The sequence below is a fragment of the Mesocricetus auratus genome, unplaced genomic scaffold, assembly GCF_017639785.1.
Source record: "Mesocricetus auratus isolate SY011 unplaced genomic scaffold, BCM_Maur_2.0 Super-Scaffold_100021, whole genome shotgun sequence".
In the NCBI taxonomy this organism is placed as follows: Eukaryota; Metazoa; Chordata; class Mammalia; order Rodentia; family Cricetidae; genus Mesocricetus; species Mesocricetus auratus.
The window spans coordinates 9902202-9916712 of record NW_024429202.1 but is presented as its reverse complement, the minus strand read 5'-3'; positions in this window follow the sequence as shown (position 1 = coordinate 9916712).

Here is a 14511-nt window from a genome sequence, read left to right as displayed (position 1 = left end):
GGGGTAAGATGGAGCTCCAGAAGAATTTATGTAGCATACAGTTTAGCAGAACTTAACTTTTCTGCATTTGGGAACTGATTCTGCATATTCTGCTGCTTCCTTACTAGGGACACAATTGCTTGAGTGCTGTGTGGGTGACAGGCATAATGAAGAGAGCAGTGTGCTGGTCTCCAGGTGGAAGAGAAGGTTCCTCCACCACTGCTCCTGCCTGTGTGTGGATCAGCTCAGAGTCCCATGCAGTCTGGTCTCCTCCTGGTAAGGTTAGGTCGTCAAAAAGGAAGGAAAGAAGCTGGGCGATGATGGTGCATGCCTTTAATCCCAGCACTTGGGAGGCCAGGCAGGTCTCCACGAGTTCTAGGTGAGCCAGTGTGAGGACAGCTAGGGGTTTTACACAAGAAACCCTGTCTCAAAAACAAACAAAAAGCTGCAATTGTGTTCTCCCCTGGGGAGGGGGAGAAACAAAAACAAAACTAAGGGAGGAAATGATTCCTTTTGGCACCAGACTCCTTTGACACATAATTTCCCTTATCAACCATAATTGAAATTTTGTGTCAAAGCCTAAATGATGATAAGAGTCATTGGTTTCCTTGTAGAACAAGAACCAGAAAGAAGGTGCACTTCGGAAATTACTGACTCTGCAGCTTAGTGAGGGAGCCTTTACTCAAGCACACCGCTTTTTCTTTCTACCTGGAAATTTATTGGCATCCGATTCCTTTCATGGGAAAGATAACTACCTGTGCTTGCAGGAATGACAGGGTCTACTTTTCTTCATGCTTTCTGGGTAACTTACAGGACTTCTCTGGGGTTTGGTCTCTTAGTGGCACCACCTCTGTTGCAGTTAGACTAGCTGCTGTCTCACATGCCCAGCAGTGAACGAGTGAAAACAAAAACAGATACCTACCGGTCTCTCCATCCACACCCTAAGCTGAGCACTGGGCAGGAACTATTTTTCCCAAACTTCTTTTTTCCTAAGTAGGTTTGAGATGGAGTGATTGCTGAAAAGTGCACTAAAGTGTCCTAAATATGTAAAGGTAAAAGAATGTGACATTAAAGCTAATCTTCACTTCTAATGTAATTTTTGACTTAAATATTGTTTTCTTAGTAGACAAAAGAATAACATTCACTTTAATATTCTTTCATTTCAGTTTTCTGAAAATAGAGCCTTTATGTTGTGGGATATACATTAAGATGCATTTGTTTATGCAGTGGAATATTTGTTCGATGATACAAAGATGTGTTTCATTCTTTTATGCTGCATTCATTTAACTCTGTGAAGCTGTGTTACTTTGCCTGTCTAAAACACCCGATTGGTCTAATAAAGAGCTTAACGGCCAATAGCTAGGCAGGAGAGGAATAGGCAGAACTGCCGGGCTGAGGGAATAAATAGAGGAGTAAATAAAGGAGGAAGAGAAGAGGATGCCAGGGGCCAGCCATGGAGTGAGAAGGAAAGAAAGAGATAGAATAAAGAAAGGTAAAAGCCCAGAGACTTAAGATAGGCGGGATAATTTAAGAAAAGCTGCAAGAAATAAGCCAAGCTAAGGTCAGGCATTCATAAGAAAGAATAAGACTATGTATTTATTTGTGAGCTGGGTGGTTGTCCCCCAAATAGTAAAAGAGTTTAAAAAAACACCTTTAAAATCATTTTGTGTTAGAGACTGCAAGGAAGCAATAATCTAAACTTATTCACAAATGATGTGCCCAAGAGAAAACTGACCAGGCTGAATTCACACAGGCAATGTCTGATTCAAAAGCAGCATGTCATGGGTTGTTTTCTTCTGTGAACTAAGTTCAAGGTTTCCCATCTGTTCATTACCTCAAAATATTAAAATAATCTTATTCTGTTTTCAAAGCTAAGGGTATATCTCTTTATATGTGTGTGTGTGCACGCACACTTACACACACACACACACACACGAGAGAGAGAGAGAGAGAGAGAGAGAGAGAGAGAGAGAGAGAGAGAGAGAGAGAGAGAGAGAGAGCCAACAAGAAATGTGATGCCTAACTTAGTGTTATCAGGAGTTAGGTCAGAAGTTACAGGAAAATGGTTTCAGAACAAAAGCCACACCCTGGCCAAAACAAAACAGCCCTCCTCACTGTTTTAATAAGACAGTCACAAAACACAAAAGAGTGAATCAACTCTTCGGGAGAGTGTTTTATAGTGCAGATTCTGTTGTATACAAGCTGTTTATGTTAAGAAACATAGTGTAGGTTTTATTGTAGCTATAAGTCATAAAAGTACCTTATGAAGCATAGCTCCCTGGTGGTTTTTGAGAGTTCAGTGAATGAAATCATCCACCTACCTTCCTTTAAGCAATTTACATTTGAATGATCTCAGTTAGGAGAGATGGGGATCCTACCACACTGAAATGCTCTTTAAAACCATCCTGTATCATCTACCATGACATTTCTTCATCCTAAGAGGTATCTCCCCAAGTATTTAATAAAATGAAAGAAAGAGAACAGCTCTTTGGAGGCTTTCTTATATGGAGGGTAATGTGCTCATCCGCCCCCTGCCCCCCAAAATGAAAATGAGTAACACTCATTCCCTTCCCTCATGGGGTCTCTAACCTAGAAGGGTGAAGAGAAAAGGTATTATTCGGTGTTTCACCTGCCACTCACCCTTCCCTCCTTTTTCTTGTGGTTGGTAGAGACTGTCCACTTTCTTCGTTTAGGGTTTATGTGCATTATTTTTAATTATGTGAATGTGGGTGTCTGTGTGTGGCTATGTGCTAGTAAGGGCGGGAGCTGAGGAAGTCAGAGGCCTCAGGTCTCCCTGGAGCTGGTGTTCCATGCAGTTGTACCCTGCCTCAGGTCCCCTGAATGAACCCCGAATGCTCTTCCCCGCAGAGCCATCTCTCCAATGCACGAGGAGAGCCCCAGCCATCATTCTTAGCCTGTGAGAGCTCAGTGAGCTAGCCATAGTACTTCCTTATCCCCAGCATGGACACCTAAGGTGCCAGCTGTCTTGGTTTATAGTAAATTGAGGACTTTCCTGGGGATTTTTAAAATATAAAATCAGAAGAGTAATAAACAAATTGGAGTGAGTTGGTCAAAACGGAGCTCAGCCTGGCCTGTTGGAGGGATTCTACCCCTACCCACAGGAATTCGTTCAGTCATGGGGACATGCTCCAGGCCAGTCCAGAACAGCACAATCTCTAAACATTTGTTGAAATAATTAGAAAAGTCTGTGTTTCACCAGAATTGCTACATTGGAAGGCTGTATGCCTGGAGCTCATCCTGGTCAGCCTTGTCACTGGAAAGGGAAGGTCTACTGGGGTCTGAACCAAGGCAGTAGAAAACAGAGCCAAGAGTTGGAGCCCAACACTTGAGGACAATGACTATTCATATCCAAGTTCCCTTGCAACTTCACTCTGAGAGCAGTATGCATGCCTCGGCAAATTAATTTTCATCATCATTATTATAACTATTGTTATTATTGTTGTTGTTTGGGTGCCTGTGTGTGTGTGTGTATATGTGTGTGTCACAGCACGTGTCCTGACCTTACACCTTGCCAGAGGCATGGTCTCTTTGCTGTTGTGCTGTGTTCACCGGGCTGTCTGGCCCATGAGCTTCTAAAGGATCACATGCGTCTGCCTCCCATCTCACCATTGAAGTATGTGTAGTACAGGTCCCCGGGTAGCTTCCACATTATCTGGGGTTTAAACTTGGCTCATTGGTGCAACTAATGTTTTATCCGCTGAACTGTCTCCCCCAGCTTTTGATAAACTCTTTTTTACTAAAACTAGTCAGTACTTAGTTCCTATTGCTCATACCTAAAATGGAGACAAGAAAGTAAAAGCTGTTAGCTTGTCCTAGTCCGTCAAGTGAGGTAAACACTTGAAGAGAGGCACCAAAGAGGAAGAAGTTCCATCCAGGAAATGAACCTGCGATGCTGCAAAGTGATAAGATACCATGAAAGTTAATTGGCCACAGAAGAATACCAAAAATACTTATGCAGAGAAACAGAAAGTAGATGCTAAAGGTAGTTAAGAGATCTTCAGAGAAAAGCAGGGAGCAGGCAACACTGAACCAAAACTGGCTGCTTCCAGAACTCCAAGGATGCTCAAGTCTGTGGAGCTGAAGAGGCCTGGGTGGCATTGTAATTGTAGTAAGAAGCAAACCTATGGCCCTTGGTTTGTTTGTTTGGTTTGGTTTTTTGAGATAGGGTGTCTCTGTATTATTTTGAAGCCTGTCCTGGAATTCACTCTGTAGACCAGGCTGGCCTCGAACTCACAGAGATCCTCCCGCCTCTGCCTCTCAAATGTTGGGATTAAAGTAGTATACCACCAACACCGGGCCCTATGACCCTTGTTACACTTAAGAAGAAATGGGAGGACTCACCGCTGCCTTGAGCTTCTAGCACTCCAGTGAATGCAAGACCACGGGAAGAAATTCCCTTAAATTTGTTTCAACCAGCCATGCAGCTACGTTTCAATGTGAAAGACACCCCATTTGGAATCTGTGAATAAAACAGTATCTCTTCTCAATGTAAAGGCTCTTGACAAAGTGTCTTACTTCTGAAATAAAACCTCCATTCCTATAACTTTGTCAATATATGTCTTCTAATCATATTCTATAGTTTTTCACTGGGGATACGCTCCTCTGTCTTAAATTATGGAAATGCAATAAATATTCCTCCTAACAATAAATTAAAGGAATTCTATTTAACACATATATCCTCCCCTGGGGGCTACCTGTAATCTCCCAAATGAGTATAGTATATCCCTTTAACATATGTGTCGGTTTCAATGAGTTTAAGTTCAGGTAGATTAAGGTGGTATTTAGCTAATGCGTTTTCATGCTTTGTCTGTTTCTCAGATATATTGAGCCATTCATGGCTTTTGTTTAACTGTCCCAAACTCCTCCCCTAAAGATTTGCACCCAGGAAGTCATGTGCAGCATCTGAGAACTTGTGTTTCTCACAAGCCATGCTTTTCAACCATCAAACCCAATGTTCTTTAGGTTCACCTGCTATGGTCCAGCCTGTAGTGATTCAGCTGCAACACAAAACTAGCTCCCCGGACCGATATCTTCTCCCTTTCTACACCCACATGATTTATCTTCAGCACTCAGGCATTCTTGTCTTAGTAAGATGTCTCATTGGAATGGTGGTTTGAATGAGAAATGTCTCTCATAGGCTCATGTATTCGAACAATTGGCCCCAAGTTGGTGGTGTCATCTGGGAAGGTTCTAGAACAGTGTTTTTCAACTTTCCTAATGCTGCAGCCTTTTAGTACAGTTCCTTGTGTTGTGGAAAGTAGCTACTTCATGACAGTAATTTTGCTACTATTAGGAATCATAATGTAAATAGCTGTGTTTTCTATTTGTTTTCAGGTCATGATCCACAGGTTGAGAACCATGGTTGCAGAATTTTTGGCAGACAAAATCTTGCTGAAGGAAGCATGTCACTAGAATTGGGCTTTAAGAGTTTGTAGTCTCACCCCACTTCCCATTCTCGTTCTCTGCTTTCTGTACATGATTGAAGATGTATCCCTCAGCTGCCTGCTCCGGCTGTCTGCTGCCCTCCCTCCCCACACATGATGGACTTTCCCTCTGGAGCTGCAAGCCAAGATAAACGTTTTCTGCAGGAAGTTGCTTTGGTCATGGTGTTTTATTACAGCAACAGCAGAGTCACTAACAGTTATCATCTCTAGGTTTTTGCTCGAGTCACCCAATGACTTTCTGACATCTCTCTCTCCAGCAACTCCCAAACTTCATATTCATTCCCATGTCATTTGTACACTCACATCATCCTTTAATTGCTTGTGTCACACACACACACACACACACACACACACACACACCCTATGTGAGATTCATGAAGTTTTTCCAGGCTGTCACCTGTGTATATTAATTTTTTCAGGGCTGTTATAACAATTTCCACAGATTGCATGGCTCACAGTGACAGAAATTGCCTAGTCCACAGCTCTAAAGGCTAGAAGTCTAAGACGAGAGTGTCAGTGAGCTTTGGAGGGCCTCTCTCCTTGGCTTGTGTATGGCCATTCTGTTGGTTAGCTTTCGTCAGCTTGACAGAAAATAGAGTCATTTGAGAAGAGGTCAGCTCAACTGACCAGAACACTCTAATCATATTGGCCTGTGGCTATATCTGTGTGCTATTTTCTTGACTGATGGTTGATGTGGCAGAGTCCAGTCCACTGTGGGTGGTGCCCTACCTGAATAGGTATTCCTGGGTGCTACAAGAAAACAGGTAGAGCAAATCAGTAAATAGGATTCCCCATGGCTTCTGGTTCAGTTCTTGCCTCCAGGTTCTTACCGAGAGTTTCTGCCCTGACTCCCCTTTATGATGGAGTGAAGCTCTCCTCCCCAAGTTGCTTTTGGTCATGGTGTTTTATCAAGCAATAGAAACCAAACTAAGATAGCCACCTTTCATATCTTCCCAGCGTCTTTTCTTTGTGTGTCTATCCTAATAGCTTTCTTTTAAATCTACAGTCTCATAGTCTGCTTTAATTACCTCTTTGAAGGTGCAGTCTCTAAATAGAGTCACATACAAAGACGCTCAGTACTGGGACTTCATCCTATGAATTTTAGATGGGTGGGAATGTAATCCGACCCATGGCACTACCCACTCAAAACACTGATGAGTCTGTTTGCCAGCATACTTTACTTGCTTGTAAATGTGACCTGCCTCTTGCTATAACCCACACAAGCTGGCCAGTGTCACGTAACCACCTGCTTGCTGTCAGAACCCACTGATTTTGCCTAGATGGTCAACCTTTGTGCTACAGAAGTCCTTGGCTGCCTGGTACCACGGCCTGTCCACTGATATCACAGGCTTACAATGCTACCCTAGAACTTGCTTCCCAGCTCCTTTCAGCAATGTTTCCTCCACTCCTCTCCTCCCCGAGACCCTGCTATACCCATCTCCCCATTTCCTGCTTCCTTTCCTGCTACTCACCGTCTGGTCTCTACTGAGAAACCAGAAGAGCTTTGCAGTGGAAAAGTCACTTCCTCTGGCTCAGCAACTTTATTCCTAGGCATACTCTCTTATTTCCTTTAAAATGTTTTCTTTATTCTTAGTAATTTTATACAAGTATACAAAGATAAATGACCATATCCACCTTGCATTTCCAACTCCCCTGGCCCCCTTCCTCACCAGCTATCAACTGCTAATAGTTCCTCAGTAAGGGGGTAGGGTCTGGAGATGAGATCATCCCCATCTATTCAGGAATTGTGTCTGGCTTGATCTTATGCAGGTGTGAGCTCATGATTATGGTGGCCATGTCATGTTCAAAAGACAACGTTGCAACACTTCTCCCCATCCTCTAGCTCTGATATTAGTTCCTCCTCTTTTTCCAAGATGATGGGTCCCTGAGCCTTGGCTGGCAGTGGAGGGGGACTTGATAACAATGTCCCATTTAGGGCTAAGCACTCTCATTCCCAGCACTTTGACCAAATAAGTGTCTCTACACTTTGCAAAAGCTTTCTATCCAAGGGCAGATTCGAGGAGATGGGTGGGGTCAGGATGCAGGATATGAAATCCGGAAAGAATCAGCAAAAGTTAAAAAATTTATAGCGGTACGATTTGTAATGTTTTTTCAAGGTAAGGTAGATCAAGCTAGAAGATTATTTATGTCCAAAAGACTTTCAGGAAAAATCATAGATAACTTTCAGAAATCAATTTTTGTTTGTTTTTTTTTAAATCGTAATTATGGATTTTGCCAAAACTAGTTATGTGATTCTAGACACACTAATTTCTTGAAGTTTCTGTGAATTCCCTTAGAAAACAGAAACATTGCAAGTACCATCCTGAAGAAATACATGACATGTTAGATGTGCTCAAATGAGAGAATATTAGAGCAGTCACAGACGAGAGATCTGATAATCCACATGGTTATTTTCCCAGTAGCTCTGAATATGTCTCCACCAAGGAGACAGGTAAACCTAATCACTGATTCTTTCCATGGTATCTGTGTTAGACTTCCTTCCAATCTTGATTTTCTTTCTTTGATTTTTACTCGTTATGTCAACCAGGTGCCATCTGGAATAAAGTGGACTCATGGAAATACAGTTCAGATTAGCTATTATTCATCCTTCATATATGTGCCTCATGCTTGAAAAGTTAACTTAGAAATTCCATGATGCTTTGAACTCTATATACTATTTATGCTTTTAAACCCTTGATTAGGTGATGTGAGAGTCTAAGTTGCATTTTAAGTCTTAATTACTGTTGGATGGGTGGGGATGTGAGAGTGGAGAGGATGGATCTGGGAGGACGTGAATATGAGCAAAATACATTGTATGACGTTCTCCAAGAATTAATAAAACACTGTTTTAACAAAAGAAATAATTGAGCGTTATGTTGCAAATGTCTGAGGCATCTAAGACATCTAATGCTGAGGACCAGAGGCCTAGCTCTAAGGGATTCCTGCTGGGGACTATAGCACCCTACAGAAGCATAGTGTGGACTTCCTTGTTTTTTTCAATATAAGGCATCCATACTTAAAAATTTCTCCCCACCTCACACTGGTCCTAGAGTACCGTTCCTTGTGTTGCAATAGCATGCATGGAAAAGTAAAATGCCGCCAGCAGCATGGTGGTTAACTGGCACTCTCTCCGTGGCTGGTGCCCAAATGATAAGAGCACATGCACAGAAAGAGCCAGAAGGTGCTAGCAACCTTTACTTACTCCACTGTACTTGTGTTCCGTCTTAGCCGTGTTCATCTGGTCCCCACCCCACCCCACCCCGGTCTATGACACAGACTGATGTGCGAAGGTACCTGACAGCATGTAACTTTGCCACATAACCCACTCCTACTCAGAGTGCTAAAGTGATGACGTTCAGATGAAAGGATGAAGCTGAACCTGCAACAGAGAGCCCCGTGCATGGGAGCTTGATCACAGGCAAGTGAGGCTCCAGAGCACAGGCTGGGGTGCAAGGACAGAAGACACGGAAAAGCCAGGGCACAGTGCTGGCTTAGGAGGATCTGGTGTGGTGTGCATTTTGTCTGTAAAGTGGCAGGAGATGGTCTACTGCTAAAATGCTGGGGCATGCCTGTAACTCAGCTCTCATGAGGTTGAGCTGGGAGTTAAGTGCTCCATCCAAGTCAGATGGCTGTAGAAGGAGAACCTGTCCTGGAAAACTAAAAGCTAAAGAAAACAAAAGCAAAAAATATTGACAAGCCCTACTTTTCCTTTAATTTAGTTTAATTTCAGCTTTGATTGTATGTATGTCTGTGTGTGTAGTGTTATGTGCCCGTGAGTGTGAGTGCCCTTGTATGTATGTCTGTGTGTGTAGTGTTATGTGCCCGTGAGTGTGAGTGCCCTTGTATGTATGTCTGTGTGTGTAGTGTTATGTGCCCGTGAGTGTGAGTGCCCTTGTATGTATGTCTGTGTGTGTAGTGTTATGTGCACGTGAGTGTGAGTGCCCTTGGAGGCCAGAAGAGAGCATCACATCCCTTATCTCTGGAGTGACAGGCAGTTGTAAGCTGCTTGATGTGGACGCCAAGGACAAACTCAGGTCCTCTGCAAGAACGGAAACAGTCTTAAGCACTGGGCCATTTCTTTAACCCCTGTTTTCCTTCATGCCAGCATTGCTCCTAGACAGAAAGAGACCCACTTATGGTAAAAGACAGGATGAGGGATAGAAGATGAGGCCAATTGTTACGTAGCCACAGACACCTGGAATTGTGTTGGGCCTAGCCTAACGATAGGTCCTTACCACTGTCATTGCCCTTGGTTAGATGCACATCGACACTCCCTTGACCTTGAATGGTGTTGTCATCCCTTTGAACTAACTTCTGAGACTATACCTAAAAATTCATGGACTACTAAACAAACAAGAACCGGAAGGGGAAGGGAAGGAGGCACGCATTCAGTCATCACTATTCCACAGCAGTGACTGTTTGTTTTGATGATTGTTTGCTGGATAGCACACTGGTGATCTTGACAGTCACCTTGGGACAATGACAGAGAATGAGTGCTGTGTTCCCTAGTTTGCGGCCAAATTAACACGAGCTAGAGTCATTTGGGGAGAGGGAACTCAGCTGAAAAATGCCCCCACCAGAGTTGCCTGTAGGCAAACCCTTGGAGCCTTTTCCTGATTAAGGATTGATGTGGGAGGACCCTGCTCACTGTGGTGGTGCCATCCCCGGGTACTCCTAGATGATACACGGAAGCCATTGGAAGCAAGTTGGCAGTGCTGTGAAAAATCCTTCACACCGTGTGAAGATGTGTCACTGTGCTTGATGAACGGCCATTAGCTAGGCAGGAAGAGGTTAGGTGAGACTTCTGAGGACAGAGAGCTCCGAGAAGAAGAAAGGAGGAGTCCCGAGCCAGATGGAGAGGGAGCAGGATGGACGGTACATGTTACTGAGCCATGTAAAAGAACGTAGATTTTAAAATGTGGGTTAAATTAAGTTATCAGAACTAGTTAGGAAGGAGCCTAAGCTAAGGCCGAGCTTTCATAGTTAAGTCTCTATGTCAAGATTTCCGGGCTGATGGTCCAAAAACGTCTGCTACAAAGCAGTGTTCCTCCATGGCTCGTGCTCAAGTTTCTGCTCTCAGGTTCCTGCCCTGGCTGAGTTCCTACCCTGATTTCCTCCACTAATGATGGGTAAGGGTGTAGGAAGATAAGCCAAATAAACCTTTTGTTCTCCAAGTTATGGAGTTTATCACAGTAATAAAAAAAAAAGTCCCCAACTATGCTCTCTCAGCCTGGACTCTTAGGGGAATGCCTGGACCCTACCCTGAGTGAAATGACAGACTCTAGATATCCCCTATGTGGAAGGAATTGGCAATAGGGTGGGAGGCTGGGGAGAGATGGGGGTGTAGGAGGAGGGGGAGGGAGAGGGAACTGGGATTGACATGTAAAACAAGCTATTTAAAATAAAAATAAAAAAAAATCCCCAACTAAGACAAGTGCTTTCTTTGAAGCAGGAGGTTGGTGGGCACAAGGAGAATTTGGGTTCTTTTATATCATTCATTTTTTTCTATACACTCAAACAATATATTTGTGTAAGGGTATACATGGTGCTGGCGATTGAAGACAGGACTTTGTGTAAATTAGGCAAGTGCTGCTTTGTCCCTGAGTTACGCCACCAGCTCCTTCCTTGCATAATTTTAAATTAAAACTATAGACAATGATTTAAAACAAAGAATAAAATGATTGTTCACATACAGCACCAGTTCGTTAGGATTCTCGGTAATTGCTGCCCCTGTGTTCTTAGCAACACAACTGAGGCCTGGTGGCTCAGAAGAGAGGGTGCACAGGCAGAATGGCTCCTTCAGCCCCCGTCAATACTCATGGAGTAGTAGGCCGCCCTCAGGCAGCACCAAGCACAAGCAATGTCAGGGCAAAGTCATAGAGGTTCAGGACTCAGGGCGGATTCCAGAACCACCATCCTGAGTCAGTTTCCTTATCTTTACAATGGGCATGAGGGGAATCATGGCAGTCCCAGCTAATCCACAGACTTCTCATTTGGTTTAAGTTTCCCCCCCTGGCCACTTGACCTTTCCACACATTACAGCTGCGACCTCACCTGAATGAAGGTGGAGTTGAGGGCAGACAACAGAGCGTGGGCTGGACGTGTTAACAAAGGGAAGCATGACGTCATGGCACATATCTGCCAGTCATCTGTGCAGAGCTAACACCATGACCTAAATAACACCACAGCAAGGTGGGGAGCTGGCTGGCAACTCACCAGTGTGGCAGAAGAGAGTGCTAACCCTTGACTTTGCCACAAGCTTTCACCAGGACGATCACTATTCCGCCACTCATGTCAACGAGGCAATATGTGGGTCAGTGATTCTCCATGTACAGCACCCGGGCACGCAGCAAACCCCAGCTGCACGGCCAGTGGACCTTCACAGCCCCCATAGCTGATCCTTTCCCTGAGTTTTAAAGATGTACATGATTCTTGCATTCTCTATAAATATACAGAAATGAAAGTAAAAATCCCCCCCGGAGACACAGCTCATGATGAGTTTCTCTCCGTGTGTTTTTCTAAAAATGTGCTTTGGTCATTTTTTTTTCTTTCCATATGAGCACATGAAGAAACCACTGCTCATGCCTGTGTCGGTGAGCAGTGATAATCTTTCTAGAAAGTTCTGGCTTCCTGTGGAGGTTGCCTTACTCCAGGAAGCTGTGATGGACCCAATTGGCCCACCACAACTCTGAAAACAGTGGGGGTGTCTCCTGCCCCTGCCCATTGCTGCACCTGCAGCTAAACTCTGCTCTATTCCCAGGTTTGGTCTTTGAGTTGCTCCTGACCTGCTATTAGTCGGTTTGTGCCCCTTTCTCTGATAAGATAAAATTCTAAAATCCAAATCTTGTGGTGGAACCTGTCTAGGAAGCTTGTGACATTTCTAACCATCATTCAACCACATTCTTGGCCCTCAACCCCACCTGACCCTGCACCCAGGAAGGAGAGCACCCAGTTGCTGGTGCCCCACACCTGGCCAGCTGGGCTCTGGAGGCATCTTCCCATCTGGCTATCTCAGAGCTGGGTGTCTGCGCCCTTACAGCAAGCCCTGCTCTGCAAACAAAGAACAATCAGTACTTGGTTAGTGCGTAGCCCTCGGGGCAGGCACAGGCTCCCTCCCATCCTTGGCCTCCTGTACTGTACTTTAGCTTCCTCTGAGTGCTTGACAGCTGGGAGGGGAGAGAACGGAACAGGAAAGCACCTCGCAGTCCCAGTCCCAGACGGGTGCCTCTCACTTCCCACAGCTGGAACAAGCGAGGAAATGCTGACAGAATTCTGCTTTTGTCTTTTGATACCTCAAAGGCTCCTTCAGTGATACCTCTGAAATCTCAAGCATGAAGCTTGGAGCATCTGCCCTAAGAACATGCTGATACTGCCTAGTGGGGAATGTGTGTACACCCAGAACTTCGGAAAATAGTTATTATAGCACTAGAATAATTTCAACCAACAAGATCTCATCCTTCCGGCAACCTAAAACTGAAGTGTTCTGATGATCTACACCCAAAGTGTTCTGGTTTATTTTAAATTAAAACTTAATTATGTGTGTCTGTGCAAGGGTGTGTGTGTGTGTGTGTGTGTGAGCACACGTGTGTGTTAGGGGTGTGGTGTGGTGCCTGTGAAGGCCAGAGGAGTTGTGGGCTGCCTGGTGTGAGTGCTGAGAAAGGGACTTGGATCCCCTGCAAGAACAATATTCAATGTTAGTCACTGAGCCATCGTTCCAGCCTCTGAAGACTGCTCTGTTTTAATGTGAGTTTATTGATTGGTCACACTTCCATAGTCATCTGTTAGAACTGAAATAAACAGGAAGTCTGTTCCAAACTGCACCCTTAAAGAAGGCTGTATTTTGTTTGACGATTATTTTCTAGTACATCAAACGAATTTTAAGATCTGATTATGTAAAATTCTCACCACGAGGGAGACGTTTTTAAAGAGAGGGCTCTACAGTTAAAAGCCCTTGCTGCTGTTTCTGAGCATGAGGAATTAGTTCCAGCACTCACATGGCCGCTCACAATAGTCTATAGTTCCTGTTCCAGGGAGTCTAGGAACATAAATGGAGCACGGGCATCTGTGTATGCACATGTGCGCATACACTCACGCACAAAAATAAAAATAAAGCAAAACTAAAACTGCAGCTGCCCAAGCCTCGTTTCCTCCCTCCATGCTGAGTCATTTGTCCTAAGGTATGCTGCATTCACAGGCTGTTGAAATCTCCCAGCCATCCTACCGGGAAGCTGACTTTCAGAGTATAGCTCATCAGCCAGGAAGACTGACCATTCTTGCAGGGACAGGATTTGGTTTGGGGCACCCACATCGGATGGCTCCCAATTGCCTGTTGCTCCAGTTGCAGGGAACTTAAACAGTCTTCTTCCCTCCAATGGTGGCTTCACACAGGTGGTGCACATACACACACACACACACACACACACACACACACACACACACACAAAATAAATAAATCTTGAAAAAGAAAAGGAACCTAATTCGACTCCAGCAAAGGGCCTGCACCCCACCCGGCTAATTGGCTCAGCACTAATAACTCAATGACCTAAATGTCTCCACATTTACATGCATGGGGGAGTGCACCTACACTCAAACATGCATGCACACAGGCACACACCACACACACAAACACAGAAATAAGTAGATAGATAAATAAATATTGTGAAGAATAGCATGTGATTTCTCCTATGAGTTAAAGCACACAGGTGCCTGCAGCCCTAAAAGTCCTACTGAGAAATAGAACACTCCACTCCCAGAAAGGTTCCCACATGATCCATTAAATCATCTGTCTCCAAGCAATCACTTTTTATCTTGGTTAAAATTATAGATTTGTTCCCTCTTATATATAAAAGAAATATAATCAGTAAGTTTTTTTTTGTGTCTGATGTTTCTTTCAGGACAAAGCATTATTTATCTATATGTATTCATGACTGCAACCTCGTGGAAAAATGTGATCCAGTAACCCCAGAACCCATGGCATAGAGTAGTTAGCATCGAATGTTACAGATGCACCATGACTCATGGGTCAATTTATCAGTTGATGGAATCTGATCGAGTTTCAGTTTGGGGC